The 20,049-nt window shown below is 39.4% G+C and overlaps 1 protein-coding gene across 2 annotated transcripts in view; it reads left to right on the top strand.

Annotated features, from left to right (window-relative positions):
- The window catches only part of LOC149263344 (uncharacterized), a 197,706-nt gene that overhangs the window by 110,813 nt on the left and 66,844 nt on the right, over positions 1–20,049 (top strand). The window lies entirely within an intron of this gene.

Genomic DNA, 20,049 nt, shown 5'->3' with positions numbered 1-20,049 from the left:
ATGCAGGCATTGATATATCAGCATGAAATCGAGATTTGATATAGATATTCTTTATAATACATTAGACATTAGTTGCAAAGTGTACTGCTAAGCATTACTATAGCACACAAAACTCATCTGCAAAACCATCTCTTTTATCATAAATAGTGAGTTTCACAGAATATAACTTTGATAAGGATATTCTAGAGTCCTATAAATCCCCACGGCTGTCGAAATCCATTGATGGCCGTACGGGTATATTTGGGGATGTCAATTTTAAAATCCAGGTTAGTAGGTGTCCCAAGTGTGTCATATGCATGTGTGTATATCAAATATGTGACAAAATTAAAATCAAGAGTCATAATCAAAACTAGTAAAATCTAAAACACAAAAATCATGTGATAACAGAAATTATTGTTGAAACAAGATCAGACATCTTAATTTCATTAGCATAGGTACCGTTATTCATTTTCTGGAAATATTCTCCCTTAAGGCAGAAAATCTCTGTCCGGTACTGACTAGGACAATTTTCCAGATTGGTACTATTAATTAAATTGATCCCAGTTCTTAATTTCCCTCTCATTTCTAAATCAGTTTTGCTTGTCCTCTTATTTTCACAAATCTTTCGTGCTTGAACTCCCGTGTGAAATAGCCAGCATTTTGTTCAGCGCAGTGACACATCATAAAGACCTTGCTTACGGGCCAAACGAGCAAGCTTGTTAATGCTCCTTGCCTTGTCACCATATCCAAGTTGAGGAATTTGGGTGTTTTGAAATTGAAAAATCTTTAAATGAATTCATTACAGTATTATTCATGTGATTCCTCCACTGAAGCAAATCACATCCCAGACAGAGAAATAGTCCCAATTGTTAGGAGTCTATAACCATACTTCTGCATTATTCATACTAGGATAGAATACCCTGCATTAGGACAAGGAGGTCGCGAGACCACCCTCCTTGACCTCGGTACCAGTAAGATCCGCCTAGCGGGTAAAAATAGCAAAACTATACCCGTTTATAAATGTGACGTTGCAAAGAAAATTGTGTGTTAAAATTCGGTTATCCGCCTCATTTTTTTTATATTTATGTATATAAATTTTATTTCGTGTTCAGGGACCATTACTATGGTAAGGACGTATGAGCGACGACGACGTGACCAGGCGGCATCATCACCATTAATGCCGCCACCGTCGCCATCATCAACCCCATCACCTTCGTCACCACCAAGACAACCGTCTACATCAAACGCTCCAACGCCAGAGTTGACTGTGATAATGAACTCTTTGGAAGCCTTATTGGAGACATTAAAGGAATCAGCTAAGGCTAAAAACAAAGAGGAATTTCAGCATGTAGCCACCAGTTCAGCGGAACCGAATAATTTGGAGCCCAGAAGATCGAGAGAAGACATCTCTAGAGAGCTTCAGAAAATTAGACTCCCAGAATTTTTGGGAGGTCGAGCTGGTGAACGCGCTGAGGCATGGTTGGAAGGGATGAACCAATACTTCAGGTTAAGAGAATATTCACCTTCAACAAAAACAAAAATTGCTGTATTTCAACTAAAGGAAAGTGCCTTGATTTGGTGGGGAAATCTGGAAAAGCAGCTGCACCTTACATCGGATAATGTTCCTTGGGAACTATTTGAGGAAAAGTTCCGCGCAAAGTATTTACCTCCACACTTTCAACAACAACAAGCCAGAGCCTTTCATACACTAATTCAAGGAAGTAAAACGGTGGAAGAGTACGAAATAAGGTTTATGGAGTTGGTAAAATACATTCCCTACTTAGACTCTGATGAACGTCAAGCTGAACGCTTCATATTTGGGTTAAACCCTCGCATCAGAGCCTTGGTAAGTATGTGGAAACCATCATCTGTAGCCGAGGCAGTCGAATGTAGCCGTTATGCAGAAGAGCACCTTGGAATCAAAAAGGATATGGGGCCAGCAGGGCCTTTTCAATCAGGGTTTCCAGGGAAGGCTCCCCGGAACGTTTTCAGAGGAGGTAGCTCGAGGCCACCTTACGGTAACAGGTTTACCCCAAGTGTGGGGACAAGAGTTCCCATGGCAGTAAACACTATAGCCGCGGAATCGTCCAACACCAGACCTTGGGCATCGCGAGGGACTACCGGTAGAGGAAGGAGTGCGAGAGGAATCAACATGGGAGGACGCGGCTCGTTCTCTAGAAATTCACACCTTGACTCAAGAGGATCAGCGCAGCTCAATTGTTGGGGATGCGGGGGGCCGCATTTCCAGCGTAACTGCCCAGAAGCTTCATCAAATATATTGCAAAGGACTAGGAAGGAGCCGATATCAACCAATCGAAGTAATCATAGAATTCATGCAGTAGTCAACCACGGCCAAGCAGCCCATCAATCCACTGTAGTGGAATCTTCAGGTATTATCAATGGTGTAAAACTCAAAATCTTATTTGATACTGGTGCCACAGATAGTTTCATTTCATCATATGCATTAATCAAATGTGGGTTGGCAGCTCGTAGACAAAATGATTTCCACCAAGTGGAAATGGCCTCAGGAGAACTCCAAACCGTGGGCTTGAGTGTGGATCAATGCAAAATTGACCTAGGGGTCTGTTCGACTAAACTAAAAGTCTATGTCACAGCCTTAGGGACGTATGACCTTATCATCGGTATGGATTGGCTGGAGGCTCACCAAGCTTGGGTGGACTGTTATGGGAAAAGGATTTTAGGCGTAAATGATGAAGGAGAAGTAATCCAAATTCAAGGAATCAAGAGGGAAGTTTCCTTACGCTACATTTCGGCAATGCAGGTGAAGCGTTGTTTAAGAAAGGGTTGTCAGGCTTATGCAATTCACGAAGTAAGCCAGGAAAAAGGGCCATCCTTAGAACAATATCCAGTGTTAGCCGAGTTCCCGGATGTATTTCCAAAGGAACTGCCTGGATTACCCCCGGTAAGAGAATTGGATCTCACTATTGAATTAAAGCCAGGTACCCAACCGATCTCAAAAACGCCTTATAGAATGACAGCTCCAGAACTTCAGGAATTGCAAATCCAGTTGAAGGAACTACTCGATATAGGGCTTATTCGGCCCAGTACCTCACCTTGGGGCGCTCCTGTAATTTTTGTAAAGAAGAAAGATGGATCCTTAAGATTATGCATAGACTATCGAGACTTGAATCGAGCTACAGTAAATAATCAATACCCTATGCCACGAATCGATGATCTTTTCGATCAAATGAAAGGAGCTGCTGTCTTTTCAAAAATTTACCTTCGATCAGGGTATCATCAGCTAAGGATTTCTGAAAATGATATCTCTAAGACTGCATTCCGGACACATTTTGGGCATTATGAATTTACTGTGGTACCATTTGGGTTAACAAATGCGCCAGCCGTATTTATGAATCTTATGAACAGTGTTTTCCGTCAGTATCTTGATAAATTTGTACAAGTCTTTTTAGATGATATTCTCATCTATTCCAAGAATGAAGAAGAGCATAAAGAGCATTTGCGGCTATTGTCCTGCCTTAGTGAACGTCAGTTATATGGAAAACTGTCCAAGTGTTCTTTCTTTCAGGAAAAGATTCATTATTTGGGTCACATCATATCAGGTGAAGGGATTTCAGTAGATCCTGAGAAGGTAAAAGCGATCATGGAATGGCCAATACCGAAAAATGCACATGAGATACGAAGCTTTATGGGCTTAGCAGGTTATTACCGGAGATTTGTGGAGGGATTCTCCAAAATCGCAAAGCCAATCACAACCCTCCAGCGTAAAGGTGTTAAGTATGAGTGGACCGAGGAATGTAATAATGCATTCTCTGAACTTAAAAGACTACTCACCAGTGCACCAATCCTAAGAGTCCCTGATATGGGCAAAGACTTTACGGTATGTACTGATGCATCCAAGCAAGGGCTGGGTGCAGTGTTAATGCAGGACAAGGGAGTGATAGCTTATGCTTCCAGAAAGCTAAAACCTCATGAAGAACTCTATGCTACTCACGATTTAGAATTGGCCGCTGTAATGCTAGCTTTAAAGATCTGGAGACACTATCTGGTGGGACGAAATTTTACACTTAAAAGCGACCATCAAAGTCTACAATATTTGTTCACCCAAAGAGACTTAAATGCCAGGCAAAGGCGATGGAGTGAATTCCTAAGTGAATATGACTTCGGAATATCATATATTAAGGGAAAAGAAAATGTGGTAGCCGATGCCTTAAGCAGGAGACCCCGGATATTTTCTCTCATACCCATTAAAGTGGACTTAAGACAACGAGTACTGGATCGTCTTATAAAAGACAGCTGGTATTTAAAGGTGAAGGCAAGTCTTGAAGGAATTAAGGCAAAAGAATCAAAATTTGCGGGTTATGAATTAGAAAACGATGGGATCCTGCGATTCCATGGAAGGATGTACATTCCTGATGATAAAGATCTTCGAGATACCATCCTTAGGGAAGCTCACAAAGCAGTATATTGTGCTCATCCTGGAGTAGGGAAAATGTATGCGGATACCAAGAAACTCTTCTTTTGGGCAGGCATGAAGCGTGATATCACTCAATTTGTTGCAAAATGTTTGGAATGTCAGCAAGTAAAGGCAGATCATTGTCACCCAGCGGGCCTCTTACAACCCCACGACATTCCTATGTCTAAATGGGAGACCATTTCTATGGATTTTATCACTGGACTACCTCTTACTTCTCAAAGACACAATGCCGTTCTGGTAGTGGTGGATAAATTAACAAAAAGCGCCCATTTCATTCCGGTACGAGATACTTATGATGTTGCTGACGTAGCTCGAGTATTCATAAATGAAATTATCAGATTTCATGGAGTACCTAAGAAGATTATATCCGATAGAGATTCACGATTCACTTCCAGATTCTGGACTTGCATGCAGACAGCCTTAGGTACTCAGCTAAATTTAAGCACTGCTTACCATCTTGAGACTGACGGGCAAACTGAAAGAGTAAATCAAGTACTTGAAGACATGTTGCGAATGTATGTAATGGATCAGCAATCACACTGGGAAAAGTATTTATCCTTAGTCGAGTTCGCATACAACAACAGTTACCACAGTTCGATTGGAATGCCTCCATTTGAAGCTTTATATGGCAGACCATGCAGAACACCGTTAAGTTGGGACAGGTTAGAAGATCGGGTGATAATAGGACCATAATTAATCCATGAAATGGAAGCGCAGGTCAGCCAGATTAGACAGCGGTTAAAGGAAGCACAGGATAGACAAAAGAGTTATGCTGATGCTCACCGATCTGATAGGAAATATGAGGTAGGGGACCAGGTCTTCGTCCGCATCAAACCAAATAAAAGTACTATTCGATTCGGAAAAGGGACAAAGTTGTCACCCCGATTTATAGGACCGTTTAAAGTCGTGGAAAGAGTTGGACCTGTTGCCTATCGTCTTGCCCTGCCACCCCACCTGCATAGAATTCATAATGTATTTCATGTTTCTGTATTAAGACATTATGTAGCTGACCTATCTCATAACATCCAGTGGAAAGAATTGCAGGTATCGGACGAGGGAGTCATAACGGTCGAACCTTTACGTATACTGGAACGTAGAGTTCGACAGTTAAGGAACCGTCTGGTGGACCAAGTTAAGGTCCAATGGGACAAGTATAGTCCTGGATCAGCAACTTGGGAGAATACAGAGGACATATGTCAGAGATACCCTAGTTTATGTCCATTTTGAAGAACTTTACACTATGTTTAGTATATATTTACTTCACTACTGTAAGAGACCCAAAAACATTTGAATGATTAGTGATAAACATGAAACTTTGTGACATAATATATGTTTAAATTCCTGCTGGTACATTGATACCAAAATAATATGTGTTTAAATTCCTGCTGGTACATGGATACCAAAACAATATATGTGATTATTTTACTAAATTATAAATGTTGAAGTAAAGTTAAGGCCGTTAAATGATTTTACTTCTGGTAGAAATTGAAACAATATAAATCTGTTTTATTTATGCATGTCAAAAATGAGCAACTGAAATGGAAGACAGGAAGTGAATACATCCTAAAGAAAAGTCAAAATACATGCATAGAAAATGACAAAATTTTGTTATGCTGTAGTATCATATGTAAATAATACATAAGTTATTTCGATTATGCTGATGCACATTTTACAAATGCATGGGTAAGTGTAAGATTGCAGATAAACTATGATTGCAGATAATTGATCCAATTTTCGAGATGACCACGTGATGACAGAACCTCAGATCAGTTAAAGCTCAAAGTGATTCTATGATAAGGTATTAGCCAAATTTTACTGGGAGGGGTGGAGGTGTTACCCACCGTTTATACTTCGAACCCTGGAGTCATGGGAGGACTGTGCGAGTCACGCTCCCCTAGACGTGTGATGATGACTGCCGGATGCCTACTGAGAATCAGGTCGGTATAACCGACGCTGTCACCTTAGAGTTATGAATGGTTAGATCAGTGAAACTGACACCACAGCATACTCCAGTAGAGGACGGATAGGATGGGAGCGGAAGAGATTAGGAAGGATAGGATGATTTTTGAATAGCTTGGGGACCTGGATAGAAAAGGTCATGTCCATTAAAACCTTGACCCTAAAACTCTAAACTTCGGGACGAAGTTCTCAGAAGGGGGGGAGTATGTAACAACCCAGCTAAATTAATCCATTTTATAAAGTTTTAAACTTTATAATAAAACCAATTGTGAGGAAATTTAAGCTATAAGTATGTTAAGTTTATAAATACAATGTAAATTTAAAAACATATATAAGTTGAAATTTTATAAAATATATAATTATACTTTATAATATATATATATATTAAATTTACAAAATATATAATTAAATTTTATAATATAAATGTTATAAAGTATATATAAATGGAACTTTATAAATAAAAATGTTGTAAAGTATATTAATGGAACTTTATAAATATAAATATTATAAAGTATATAAAAGGGACTTTACAGATTATGTGATGAAATTATATGCTATAATATAAGTAAATGGACTCATGAAAATACTATACGATAACCTACCTAAAACGCATGACTGAAACCATTAAACGAGGGCGCGTCCAACCAGCTGAGAATTTATAGCAGAGCGGCTTTGCCAGGAAAGGATCTGAGAGAGTTAAATTGCATGCGGAGGCGTGTCATGAGGAGGAAGAGCGGTGGCCGGAAGCAGGAGGGTGGCCACCGCCATGCCTGCCATTATAAATCGCTATTCTGAACCGATGCTGAGGGGGAAAAACCAGAGAGGGGCAGCAGAGGATGAGAAGCATAAATTCACCAGGAGGAAACCGGGAGAAGGGATTTATCCATTGAAGAGCTTTAAGTGGTCTGAGTTCTGGGCACGGAGGGACAGAGAGCCTCTGTGGAGAGCTTTCTGGATTGAGCAGCTAGGTTTGCTCAGTCTGGTTGGGTGGTATTGGCCTCTCGAAAATTGGGTCAAAACAGCCACGACATCACCAGCAGCGGAATCGCCAGTTCAATAGCAGAATCAACAATCAGCTAGCAGTTCAGGGATGTGCAAATTACATTTTTATGCATTCTTGCTTTCCAGCTTATGAGTATTTACATGTTTGCTGTATTTCGAATTATGGGCATTACATGTTTTACTGCACCTGTTGACTGTTCATATGATTAATAATGTTCTGATGCACTCATTGAAGATCAACTAACTGAATCAAAATTTTACTGGATGTACGCTAGTTGCATTTAACACAGTTGCGTATATACGCGGATATCCTTAACTGAAGTAGCGTATATGAATCAAAGTATGAAAATGAAAAAGTGTTTGATTTTCTAATACTGATTCACCGCCCCTCTCAGTATTATTTCCAACACCACTGATTCAGACTTATGCAAGAACGAAACATAATACAAATATAAACATAAACACAAAGATGCAACAGAAATAAATCTTCATTTCATTAATATCAAAGAACTGAAAGATGCTTACATACAGAATGGAAATAGACTAGCTCGGGCGATGGTAGCTTATTTCTGAGAAGACATGTGGTGGATACATGCCTTTAAACTATGTTAAAATGAGGCTTGAAGGCCTATTTATTATTGAGAAACAATGGAATACCCTAAACATCAACTTCTCGAGGTTGTAACTTTGGCATACGATCTCTTTTTGATGCACACAATGTACTTTTGATATTTATATTTATTCAAGAAAATAAATATTATTTTTATAATATATGTCAATGAGTTTCTTGCTCATTGAAATAGGTCTAGCACATGTTAAAGTGCTATACATGAATCAAATGGTCAAAAGAAAATGTTGAAGACCTTAAGAGGATGTTACTCCATATATATGTTTGTATAGGAGTCAAAGAATAACTCTCCAAGCAAAGTCAAGTCTCCTCCAAAGCAAGGACACCTCCAAAGAAGCCATTTGAAGCAAAAATAGCAAGTCGGCCTACAAACAACAAGTCGATCTGCTAGTCGGCCTAAAAGGAGGGACAATCCTCTATATATAGAGGCTGTCCACTCCACTATAACGTCAAGCATTCCTCTCTGAAATCTGCGAAGGTAGAAGGCAAGTAAAGGGTAACAAGAGGACAAGAAAAGGGTCTCCAAGGCAACGAAGAAAGGAGGAAGAAAACCAAAGTGTTAAAGGGCTAGTTACAGCCACACATGCGAGGAAAGGAGAGCTGTCTCTGTGGTTATGACAACAGTAACTTACAGTCTACCATATCTCATTGTTTAGGGTTAAAACTAGGCCTACAAGGCCTCTCACTCAAGCGTGGAAGAAGGCTATACAAGCGAAGGGAGAAGGAGAAGTTTAACATAGTTCTTGTGAGGAGATTCCCTCACACGTGCGAAGAACTAGGGCTGCATTATTGCTGCTCTAAGTCTGCAATATTTGTGAAAGAGAAGAAGGCTCGGTTGGGAGGCAACAAGGTCATCTCCTTAAGTTAGAAAGGCTCCATCACAAGCGAAGGAAGAAAAGGTCAAGGGACATTCTAGAGTGTACAATCAAAGGTCTCTATAGTTGCTAGAAGAAGTGCCAAAGGAAGAAAGACAAAGTGTTGGAAGGAGGAGGAAGAAGTGCTGCAAGAAGAAGTAATCTTGAAAGGGCTTGACTTGTGCTTGGAGGATATTCTTGTCAAGGGTCTAGGATTTGGCATTGATCAATAAGAAGTTTCAATAAGAGAGACTTACTAAAGGGTTTTCCTTTCAAAAGAAGAGAGGTTTTGGCCTTGGCAGAGAGCCAACATCTTGTGTTCTTGTTCTTATGTTTTTGGTAGCAGTTTGATGAAGTACACACATATGCATTAATAATAAGAAGAAGAAGATTAAGCTAACAAGAAAAAGCATAAAGACTCCACAAATTATTATCAAGTGAAGAAGAATCACACTACACCTAATTGCCCTTGATTCTTCAACCACTGCTTGTACTTGGCATTGGAATTCTCCAAGATGTCGTGAACTTGCTGACGGATATGCTGGATGCGTTCAATAAATGTGGTTACTTTATCAATCTTGTTGTCGCACAAAGTGTCTAAGCACCGCGACAACGCTTAGAGTAAGGGATGTCACTCTAATCCTTACTCCGTTTAGACTCTCTCCTAGACATGTCAAGGGGGGGTAGTCCCTAGGGTGAATGAATGAGGATAGCATGTGGAACAAAGGCTCTAGGAAAGATAAAGATGAATAATTTGATGAATGTCAAACAAGTTCTGGTTAACCGAGATGGATAGATCTAATAATTAACGCCAGTAAGACACAACCACAAGATAAAAATGATTTTCAGACTAGGGCCTTAATGTTTAGTTAACCATAAACCAAATGAAAACAAGTTATTAAGAGAAATTTGCAAATGTAATAGAAGTGACGATCATGGACAATTATATCAAAATCTTAGCATGCAAAAATATTCTAGCAATTAAATTTCGAAAAATTTAAATACCATGAGGAACCATGAAATTCAAATGCTAAGCCATTCACAATCCTAGAATTAAAATGATTTTCTTTAATGACCCAAATCTAGAAAATTTGTTAATTTTCCTATAGTCAATCTTTAGATATGATTTTAAACTTGTTTGACTATAGAGAAATTAATACCACAAAATTTTCCTTTTTAAATTTTCAAAGAAAAAAAAACCCTTAACACAAATAAAAACCCAAGAACGAACTTTAGATTAAAAATTTGATTATTCCTTGGGCAATTTTTAATGTGCTAAGTTTATTGAGAAAATTAAATGCGGCAAATGATTAATTAAGCTTTTAAATGTGACAAAAATGAAAATCAAAGGGGGTTCATAAGTTAAATTTTTAATGGGCCATAGGCCACATAAAAAATTTAAATTTGTTAATGTGAAAGAGCAAAGTCACATTAAAATGATTTTTTATTTATTTTTATTTTTATTTTAAACAAAATCAAAATCAAAGAAAAAGTAAAAAAAAAAAAAAAGAAATAAAAAACATAAACAAAACAAAGTCATAAATTAATGTCAAAAAAAAATAAAAAAAAATCAGAAAATATGAAACCTAACCCTAACAAACTAAAACATAAAACATAAGAAAAAAGAAAAAAGGGATTCGAATTGTTTGTTTATGTTGTGGAGGCAGACCTTGATGATGACGGAATGGAGAGAAGCCAGAGGGTAAGCTAGCGAGGAGATGGACGAGGAGCTGCAGGTCAACAGAATGAAACGTGGGGAAAAGGGAGGATGACAGGGAGAAGCCGTGGATGAGGGATGCACTAGCGCGGGTTTGCAGGTCGGATGAGAGTAGAGGAGATGTTTGAGAGGAAGGAGCTGTGGGCAACACGCAAGTCGAGAGGGAAAGAAGAGTCGAGAGGGAGATGTGAGCTGCGGAAAAGAAGGGATGGACTTCGAACCAGTTAGGGAGGACGAGCTTGCAGGGTTGAGGGAGCTGCGGCAAGGGTTTTTTGCAGGCGGAATGGAGGAAAAGAGGGCCGCGGAGAGGGGTTTGGACGCGGGAGAGCAGGGAGATAGGGAGCTGCGTTTTTTGAGGGGCAATGAAGATATGGCAACAATTTTTTTTTCGAAATTTGTAGCAGACAGATGGAAAACCCAAGCAGCGGAGAAAAGAGAGGCTTCCAGGCAGCAAATGGTAGCCTCAAAAAACCCAAAACAAACCCAGGAAAATCAAATTTCACACCAATATATTTTTGGCTTCAGATTTCCTTCCAGGATAAGCTTATGGCAACCAAAGATTTAAACTTTTCAAACACTCAAACTGTAAAGCGAATAATGCCCTTGCAAAATGATATTGAGGCCAGATCTTATCCTTCAGGGCCTAGATCTGGCTTCAAATAAAATTTTCCTTTTAGATATCTACCTACAATAACAGAAACAAAACATCCAGAACCCAAATATACAAATAAAATTGAAAACCCCAAAAACCCACGTTAGAGAAATACAATAATTACAAGTTGAAGGCTCTAAGTAGCCAGATCTATCAATATGCTGCACATTTTTTTTTTTTAAATTTTAAAAGGAGGTGCTAACTCAAAACCCTCTTGCATCACAAAAAAAATCTTATGATAAGCCCAGAGTTAATTTAGCTGGGCTCTTTAGGAAATACAGATCGGGAGTTGGCTGGTCCAACTGAAAACTTCCCCTAATGCCTGATAATCTAACTCAAGATTTCTCTGCAAAACTCGATCGAGCCATTAAAAATAGAGCGAGAAAATAATAATTAAATTCAGACAAATAGAGATACCTGCTATTATGTTCAAAATTTAAATTATTATTCAAACCCCAGCGACTGAGCAAGATACCTGTACTCAAATCACTCTTCAGAAGCTATCGTCAATGGCTTTAGAAAAAATTATGCATGAAATAAAACATCTTACAACATTCCCATGAAGAGTAACACCAGCAGAATTTAACCCCAAAGTCTTTCTTTATTATCCAGAAAAAAGATTACATCAGAGCTTCTTGCTAAGCACACGACTCAGAGATTGGATGGATCGACTGACAAATGACCTCCTATTTAAAGATACATTCTCCAACGATTAGTTCGAGTGATCTTCATCAAAGTAATCTCGTCTGTTGATGAAGATCAAAATTTCTTTTAATCTCATATGTCAAAATATTTAATTTTTTGAGGAAATTCAAAATTTTCATTTAAATGCATTTTAATTAATTCAAAAATAGAAATTTTGAGTTAATTTCCCAAAAAATTGACTTTGACTTATCCCTCGGGGATCAAAGGTTTAAAATTTATCAAAATAATTAATTTACCTTAGTCCCGAGACTTCTTAAAATTTAATTTTTTAGGACCAACGAATTTTTTCTTTGGAGAATTTAAATTTACCTAGGACTTAGAATTAATTAAATTTCTCGCTTAGGATTTTAATTAAGTTTGGGCCAGAAAATTTAATTAATTAACCTATGAGGGGGTAAATTATTTTTCCAACCCTCGAGGTACTTTACATCATGATTTTCATATTTTTTACATCATATGGGGGAAAATCCATTTGTAATAGACCCTCACAGACTACCCATTTCTGCGACACAAGTATAATCCAGCAGACAATAATTTGTAATAAAATAATCTAACCAAATAGTTAGGATTATTCTCAAATTACTTTTACATAGAATCAATCTAGAACACTAGGACTTGCCTAAGATCCTAGCGACAAAATCCATTCCAGCTTTGGGTTAAGATTGGAGGGAAAAACTCTGCCGACCATCTGGAAATTGATTGGTGAGATAAAAAAGCTCCTAGAATGGAGATCGTCACTAGAAAGTAGGTTTACTTAGGTTGTTACATACATGACACGGTTCTGCTGAGATTATTTACATCATTTACATGCAGGATGAGTTTACATTATAACATGATGATTAGGCTGATGACGATAGCTGGACGACACAGACACATCGATCAGGGGATATCCCTTTTGCAAAAAAAAGGGTGTATTGTTATGGGGTCGTTGACATGGAGTGGTCAACAAGCCTCAAACTGTACATGTGTGGATTCTGTTTGTGTAGTCGCATGAGGCATGGCAACATCAATCAAACATAATGATTGAAATCCTAGACCCACTTGAAAGGATTGCGACTAGTCGAGCTATGGAGAGCTCTGTTATAACTATGCTACACATAAGGAAGGCTCTCATCCCAGGTTCGTGGATGCTTGGAGTTATAGATGTGGAGTATGTGCACTGTCATCATGTTGACGACTTCTGTCTGGCCATCAGTCTGGGGATGGAATGCAGTCGACTTGTTGAGCTTGGTGTCCAATAGTGTCCAGAGGCTTGACCAGAATGTGCTCAAGACCCTGTTATCTTGATATGATATAACGGTTTGCAGTATCCCAAAATGTACCCACACTCGTTCAAAGAAGAGTTTGGCAGTGTCCTATGCTGTGATACTCTTCTTGTAGGCTGCCAATATAGCCATCTTAGAAAGACTATTCACGACCACAGATACACAGTCATTACCATGCTTTGTAGAAGGGAGGCCAGATAGATAGTCCATGGAGATGGATTCCCAAGGCTTGTAGAGAGTAGGCAGAGGAGTGTACAAACCTTGCTTCTTGATGGTTGGCTTGGCGATGGCGCAGGTAGTGCAGGATCTAATATATTTCCCAACATCCTGTCAGAGTTTTGGCCAATAAAAATACTTTTGTAGTACGACCATAGTTTTCTCCACACCAAAGTGTCTTGCGACTCAACTGTAGTGCGCCTCCCAAATCAACTTGGCACACTCACTTCAAGGAACACAAAGGTGGCCCAGGTAGCATAATAATGTGTCTTAGAGGTGGAAATCAAGAACTTGTGTGCCATCCACTAGCATCTCGTACGTGGAGGCGAACTCTGGATCATTTTTGTACAGTTGCGGTCATCCAGAGGTCTCATGGCCACCAGAGTTGAGAATAATAGTCAGTGCTGCAACTGGGGGCCAGCTGAGGTAGTCTGCAACATGATTGGTGCTACCCTTTTTGTATTTAATGTTCAAGTGGAGTTGTTGTAGATATGTAGATCACTTCTGATGGTGATCATTCTGCAACTTCCCCTGTGTCTGTATAAATTGAAGAGGTTGGTGATCGGTGTGCATGACTGTCTCCTTCCTCAGAATGTAATGCTTCCATTTCCGGCAAGCTTGCATGATGGAATGCATCTCTTTATCATAGGTGGGGTACTTTTGAATTGTATTGGAAAGTGTCTCACTATGATAGGCCACTGGATGCCTGTGCTGGGTGAGGACTGCACTAATAGCATAGTTAGAGGCGTCTGTCTCAATTTCAAATGGATGCTGCAAGTTTGACAATGTGAGTACTGGTGCAGGGTAGAGGCAACACTTCAACTCAATGATTGCCTTCTGTTGGGACTCGGACCAGGAAAACTTTACTTTCGCTCTGCCCTTGGTAATCTGATTCAAGGGCCAAGTGCTATGGGAGAATCCTAATGCGAACCTTCGATAAAAATTTGGAAGGCTCAAAAAGCTGCGAAGCTCTGTTAGGGTGGTTGGGGTTGGCCAAATCCCGAATGACTTGGATCTTATTCAGATCCACATGCACGCCTCGCTCATATATGATGTAACCCAGATAGTGGACCTGGTTCATGCCAAAGGTGCATTTCTCCAAGTTGGCACACAGTTTGTGTTGCCGCACGGTTTGATGGACCTGCCGAATGTGTTGCAAGTGTTCTTCCCAACTCTTGCTGAAGATGAGGATGTATTCCAAATAAAATACGAATGTGTTGGTGAAGGACAACAAGATGTCATCCATTAGCCTCATAAAAGTAGTAGGGGCATTTGTCAACTGTCATGTCCCCATTTTTATTCTTCTTCATAGTACAACCAGGGTGGATTTCCAGGGTAGGAGATGGGCAAGTCAGTGGAGCAGGTTTATGTCATCGGGGGTCCCGATAGAGTTTTGAGGAGTTTTTATGGCATTTGATGGCATTCGCTTGGCATATTCCATCATCCGCACAATTTTCCTTTCATTTCGTCACATTCCGACAACTTTCAGAAATCAACACTATTATTGAGCATAACTTAATTAATTATGCTTGAGGTGGCACTCTGGGGAGATTAATTGATGGAACACCTCAGTGTAATAGCTCATTGGAACCAGAACGAGATGATCTACAGGATGGGATGCTTAGAAGAGACTTCCATTGGCCGAAGAGAGTGTGGTGGGTGATTTGCCATTTTCCTTAGTTAAAAATGGCTTTAATTAATCATTTAATTAAGGAAAAATAATTAATTGGAGAAAAAGGGCCAAAAGTGACTTAAGCGAAATAAAATAAAATTAAAAGGTCACTTGATAAAGTCAATGGAGGAGCTTCTAGAATAATAATAAAAATAATAAAATAAGATGTTTCTAGAGGCTCGCAGATCTATAAAAGAGGAGGAGAAGATCATTTGGAGACAGCTTGGATCTTGGATTTGAGTATTGTTTTTGAGGAGAGGTTTGAGAACGTGGTTCTCTACTTCAGCAATAGCCCCAGGACAGAAACCCTCGGGTGATTCAGTGAGAGTGGGCGAGCACCCATCTCTTCCCTTGGTGGATCCATTCAGGATTCACAGGTTGCTGTGTATTGTCTTTCAGTGGTTTTTGGAGGCCGATTGCGGCATTATTGTAGATCTGTTTGAGGCCATTTTATCTCGGCTATATGGGTTATATGTGCATATAAACCCCAGTTCTTTTAATATAATAAAGTTGAGTATTTTCATGATCATTGTGTTATGGGATTGCATGCTCTATTTGTTTAATTTTGACATGGCAATCTTCTGTCTGTGAATGAAATGTTTATCTGGAGTTTTTTTGTGCTAAAAATTTGAGTTGTTCCAAATTTATTTCATTTGAGACATTACAGTGGTATCAAAACATTAATCTTGGCTCAGCGTGCGGGTGTGGGTTTTCAGTTCCAATTTTAAGTGCTCGATGGTTTTTATTGTGAAGGTTTCAGTTCCAATTTTAAGTGCTTGAGGGTTTTTATTGTGAAGGTACAAGAATTGTCAGAGCTAATTTCATTGGATAAAAAGATCAATTTGGCAAAATTTCCGCTCCAAATTATTGGCCAAATTTCTTTGATTTTGTCAATTGCTTAGTAATCGGTTGACAAATTTGAGAATCGAATTATAAGGGGGAGCCATCAAATCAAATTAGCGGCCATCACATTATAAACTTTGGAGAAGGCCGACCATTATTATTATATGACCACAAGTTGCATTAAAGGACCAAATATTTAGTGAAGGCGTGGAGTGTTACGGTGGGCCCATGTTTTCAAAAGCCGCCGAGAATTAAAATTCAGTAAAAACATAAAGGGTTGACTCTTGCATTTTTTTTGTCTTGAACGAAAATCAAATTTCCCTGGTCCAATACTGTGCACAGTCCAATTTCTTGAATAAGGAATGAATTCGAGCAACGGTTCCTTTCTCCTCTTGGGTGAATCTTATACATTATCAAAGTTGTCGCTTTGGCAGGGGATCGAGACCAAGCTCTTTGCATTCGCTTAGAATTGCATCAATTGCATCTCTGATTTATTTGAGAAGATCATAGTATTGCAGAGGAAGACCCAAAGATCCATGAACCATTCGTGGGAGAGCCTCTTTCACAAGGTCGTATTTCTGCCACTAGTCCTGCAACGTGGGTTTTGTTTAATCCCTGTAGGGACGAGTTATTACCAGTAGTATGGTTGGTCAAACAAATTGTGTGACGCCTGCAACAAAACGCAGTGGGGTGTTATCCATCCGAAGGTTCAGCTATCGTTATCATTATTTCCTGTGACTGCCGGATGTATACATGTTGTTGTTGGTATCATAATATTGTCAGAGGTCAACTTCTGGAAGAGAATTCAACTCAGAGATCGAATTTCTCAGCTGAAGGGATCGTTTTATGGGCGTGCTCTTGGGTAGAATAAAGGCAATGGTTGATCATTGTTTGTTGGGCGTGTTAAGTCAAAGTTTCAATTGATGCGGGCTTGGCACATTTAAGCTGCTATTTTACCAACTCAGAAGGCTGATATGCAATTGTTGAAGCCAAGAACCCTCTCCTAGCAAATCGAGCATTATATCTCTCTGTAGACGTGGGGATAAAATTTCTTGTTGGAAGAAAGGCTAGATAGACAACCAAATTGCAAGTCTCAGTGTGAAGATTAATTTGTTGAATATCCTTTCTATTCACCTCTCTTTTCACCAGGCAGAAGGAGTTCAATCTATGAGGTATTCATCATTCAACCTGGAAATATATCAGTAAGGGAGGCTGAGTGCCCCAGCTAGTAAGAGCACATTCTGAAGTTTGCCAGTGTTTTTTTTGAAGGTCGAAACATTAGTCCATGCCACCAAATATGTTGAAGCGTGAGCTTTCCTAAAACTAGCAGAAGATTTCGTAACATTCTTGACGGCCATATTCATTTCGGGAGGGGTCCAAGTTCATAACCTCAAACCTATACTTTATGAGGTGGTTTCAGCTAAACATGGCATGGCTATACATGTGTTTTGAAACCTGCATGAATCTGGGCAGCTTAGTGATGCATCTTTGCTATAAAGGGCCACCAATTTCTTCATATCATTGGATGAATGTTTGTGGGTATATTGAAGGCATTCTATTCATTACTCGTCCTATAATTCACTGTTGTTGATGACAGGGAATTGGTATGCATAGACAAGCACTCAGAGAGTCAGTTTGGTGCCATTAGCCTGGGTAACCTATAATATTGCGTGAGAACTAATTGCTGGAATACACACCAGGTTCAATCTTTCCTGTATGCTCACTGTACAAATGAAGTTGTTCTGTTGGGTGTTTGTTATATGTTAATGTCTGGGTCTGAAATGAATAATATGAGTCTGTTGGGTTTGTCTTTGAAGTCTGTTCAATACATATTGACCGCTGTATGAGCCTTCTGAAACTCACCTGCAGTTACCCTTTAAAACAATGTACCCTTTTACTTTCAGAAAAATCATTATGACATTAACCTAACAGTGAGCATTAGTGTGTCATGAGTCATTGGGAGTAAATGCCTTGTGAGGTCATTATGTGTCTTTTTTTTTAACACAGTCAGTTACTTTTTTTTATATTGCAAAAAAGAAAAGGAGTGAGCTCCTTGTACATTCGGAAGAGAGCTGTTTCAAATGTAGTGCACAAAATGGGAGCACAGTCCCCACAACTACATTTGCAGCCTTGAAACTATAAACTTCAAAAACTAAAGTGGCATACTGCCTTACAAACTGTCCTAGGAACAAGCTATATTTGCATTGCATTAGGAAGAAAAGACACAATCACCAGAATTGGTTGGGGGCGACGCTTCTTGTTATACCTGGAGGATGTTTCCCCTTGCTGACTTTGGTTGAGAGTTTTTATGTACTCAACAACTTCTTCCAGATGTTTGCATTTGTCTTTTAGTTCTTCTATTTCAGCTCTCTGGAGATCAATGTCTCTTTGCTTATACACATTGACAGTCTTCATCTCGGCCCTGAGGTCCTTTAGTGCTTGGTTGAATCTTCCAATCATAAACCTGTTGGCCCTACAAGTTGGGCAACTGTCATTCTTTTCTGCTCTCTCTAGTGGGTTGCAAGCCATTCTGTTGCTTTGATTTGCTGTGGTGGCTGTTTCTTTTTTGATTCTAGTGAATGCCCTGTTACTAGGATGATTTCTGCTTGTTCCTCTGTTGCTGTTGAAGAAGTTCTGGACAATGAGATTCTTTTGTTGACAACTCTCCAAAGCTTCGCTCGAGCCACTGTATCTTTGTCTCTGCTTTAACCAAAACCAATCCTTATAGTGGTCGTGTTTTAAGATGCTGGCCGAGGGGTGATGTTTTGACAGATTGTGATATGAGTATGAAGAGATTAGCTCCACAAAGACAGAGTTTTGAGGGCGCTGAGAGAAAGAGATAGTTTCCAGAGTGATTGGGCAAGGAGTCTGAAGCCTGAGGACGGAGGAGTTGTATGAGTGCCTATGAATGAGACAGGGGAAGACAGAGCTCTGGTCGATAAAGGAAGCAAAGCTGTCAATTGAGTGATAGCGCTGTGGATTGATCCTGTGTGAACAACTTGAGAGACCAAGGAAGGGAGGAAATCGAACTCCTGTGGGCTTCAATCTATAAGCTTCGGGTTGACTGCAATAGGGGAAGACAGAGCTCTAGTCGAAAATGGAATTGAAGCAGGCAACTGAGTGATAGTGCTGAGGATGCAAGGGAGTCCCCAGCTGATGCGGATTGCTCCTGTGTACACAACTTGAAAGAACGGGGAAGGGAGGATGTCGGGCTCCTGTGGGCTTTGGTCTATAAGCTTCAAGCTGACTGCGGGGATTATTAACGAAATGGCCTGAAAGATGAGGCTCAAAGTTTTCCAGATAGTGAATATTACTAGGAGTTGCCGCCAATTTATTGATCTCAGGGTGAAGTAGTGACTTGCTGCTGTAGGTGACCATCGTGAATCAGATAACCTGATTGCTTGCACAGATGCCCGTTGAAACATGACTTAAACTTGTATGACACTTTCGATCATGCTACCTGTGGTTGATATGACTAATGCCATCTTCGCTCAGGAGTAAAGGACGACTGCGATCTTTATCAATCATGCTTTGAAGCTTTTTTGGAATTGGGAGGATATTGTGCTTTGAACTATGTTGATTGCACTTGATATCATCTGTTATCAGATCTTCATTGTTTTCTACAGGCAGTCTGCTTCTTGAAGTGATGTTTTGATTCTTCTCTTTTTTTCCCTTTTGATATGCTTCTTTCCTATTTCTTCTTTCTCAATCCTCATTATGGATGTGAAAATCATGGTATATTTTCTACATAGACTTCATTATTTTCTTTTACAGTCCCAACTAGTCTTTCAATTGCTTTGTTGGCGTAGCTATCTACTTCCTTGTTTTGATTTCTCATAACATGCTTGAGAGTTATGTCTCCCAGATTTTTTATGTTTGTTCTAATCCTTTGACAAATTTTGTTGATAGCAGTGCTGTTGAAGTCCTTTTTGGTTGCCATTGCTGCTATGATAATTGCCGAATCTCCTATTATTATAGGGTCCTTAATCGCATTTTTTTTTAAAAGCCTTGTGCCTAATAGAAGGTTGTATGCTTCAGCCCTATTGTTTGTCATTTCTCCAAGACTCCATTCATAATTTATTATTTTTTTTCCATTTGGAT

Source organism: Pinus tabuliformis, chromosome 6 (genome assembly GCF_031772625.1).
Source record: "Pinus tabuliformis cultivar Carrire ecotype Pingquan chromosome 6, CPIR1, whole genome shotgun sequence".
NCBI lineage: Eukaryota > Viridiplantae > Streptophyta > Pinopsida > Pinales > Pinaceae > Pinus > Pinus tabuliformis.
This window is presented reverse-complemented; position numbering and strand designations above follow the sequence as displayed.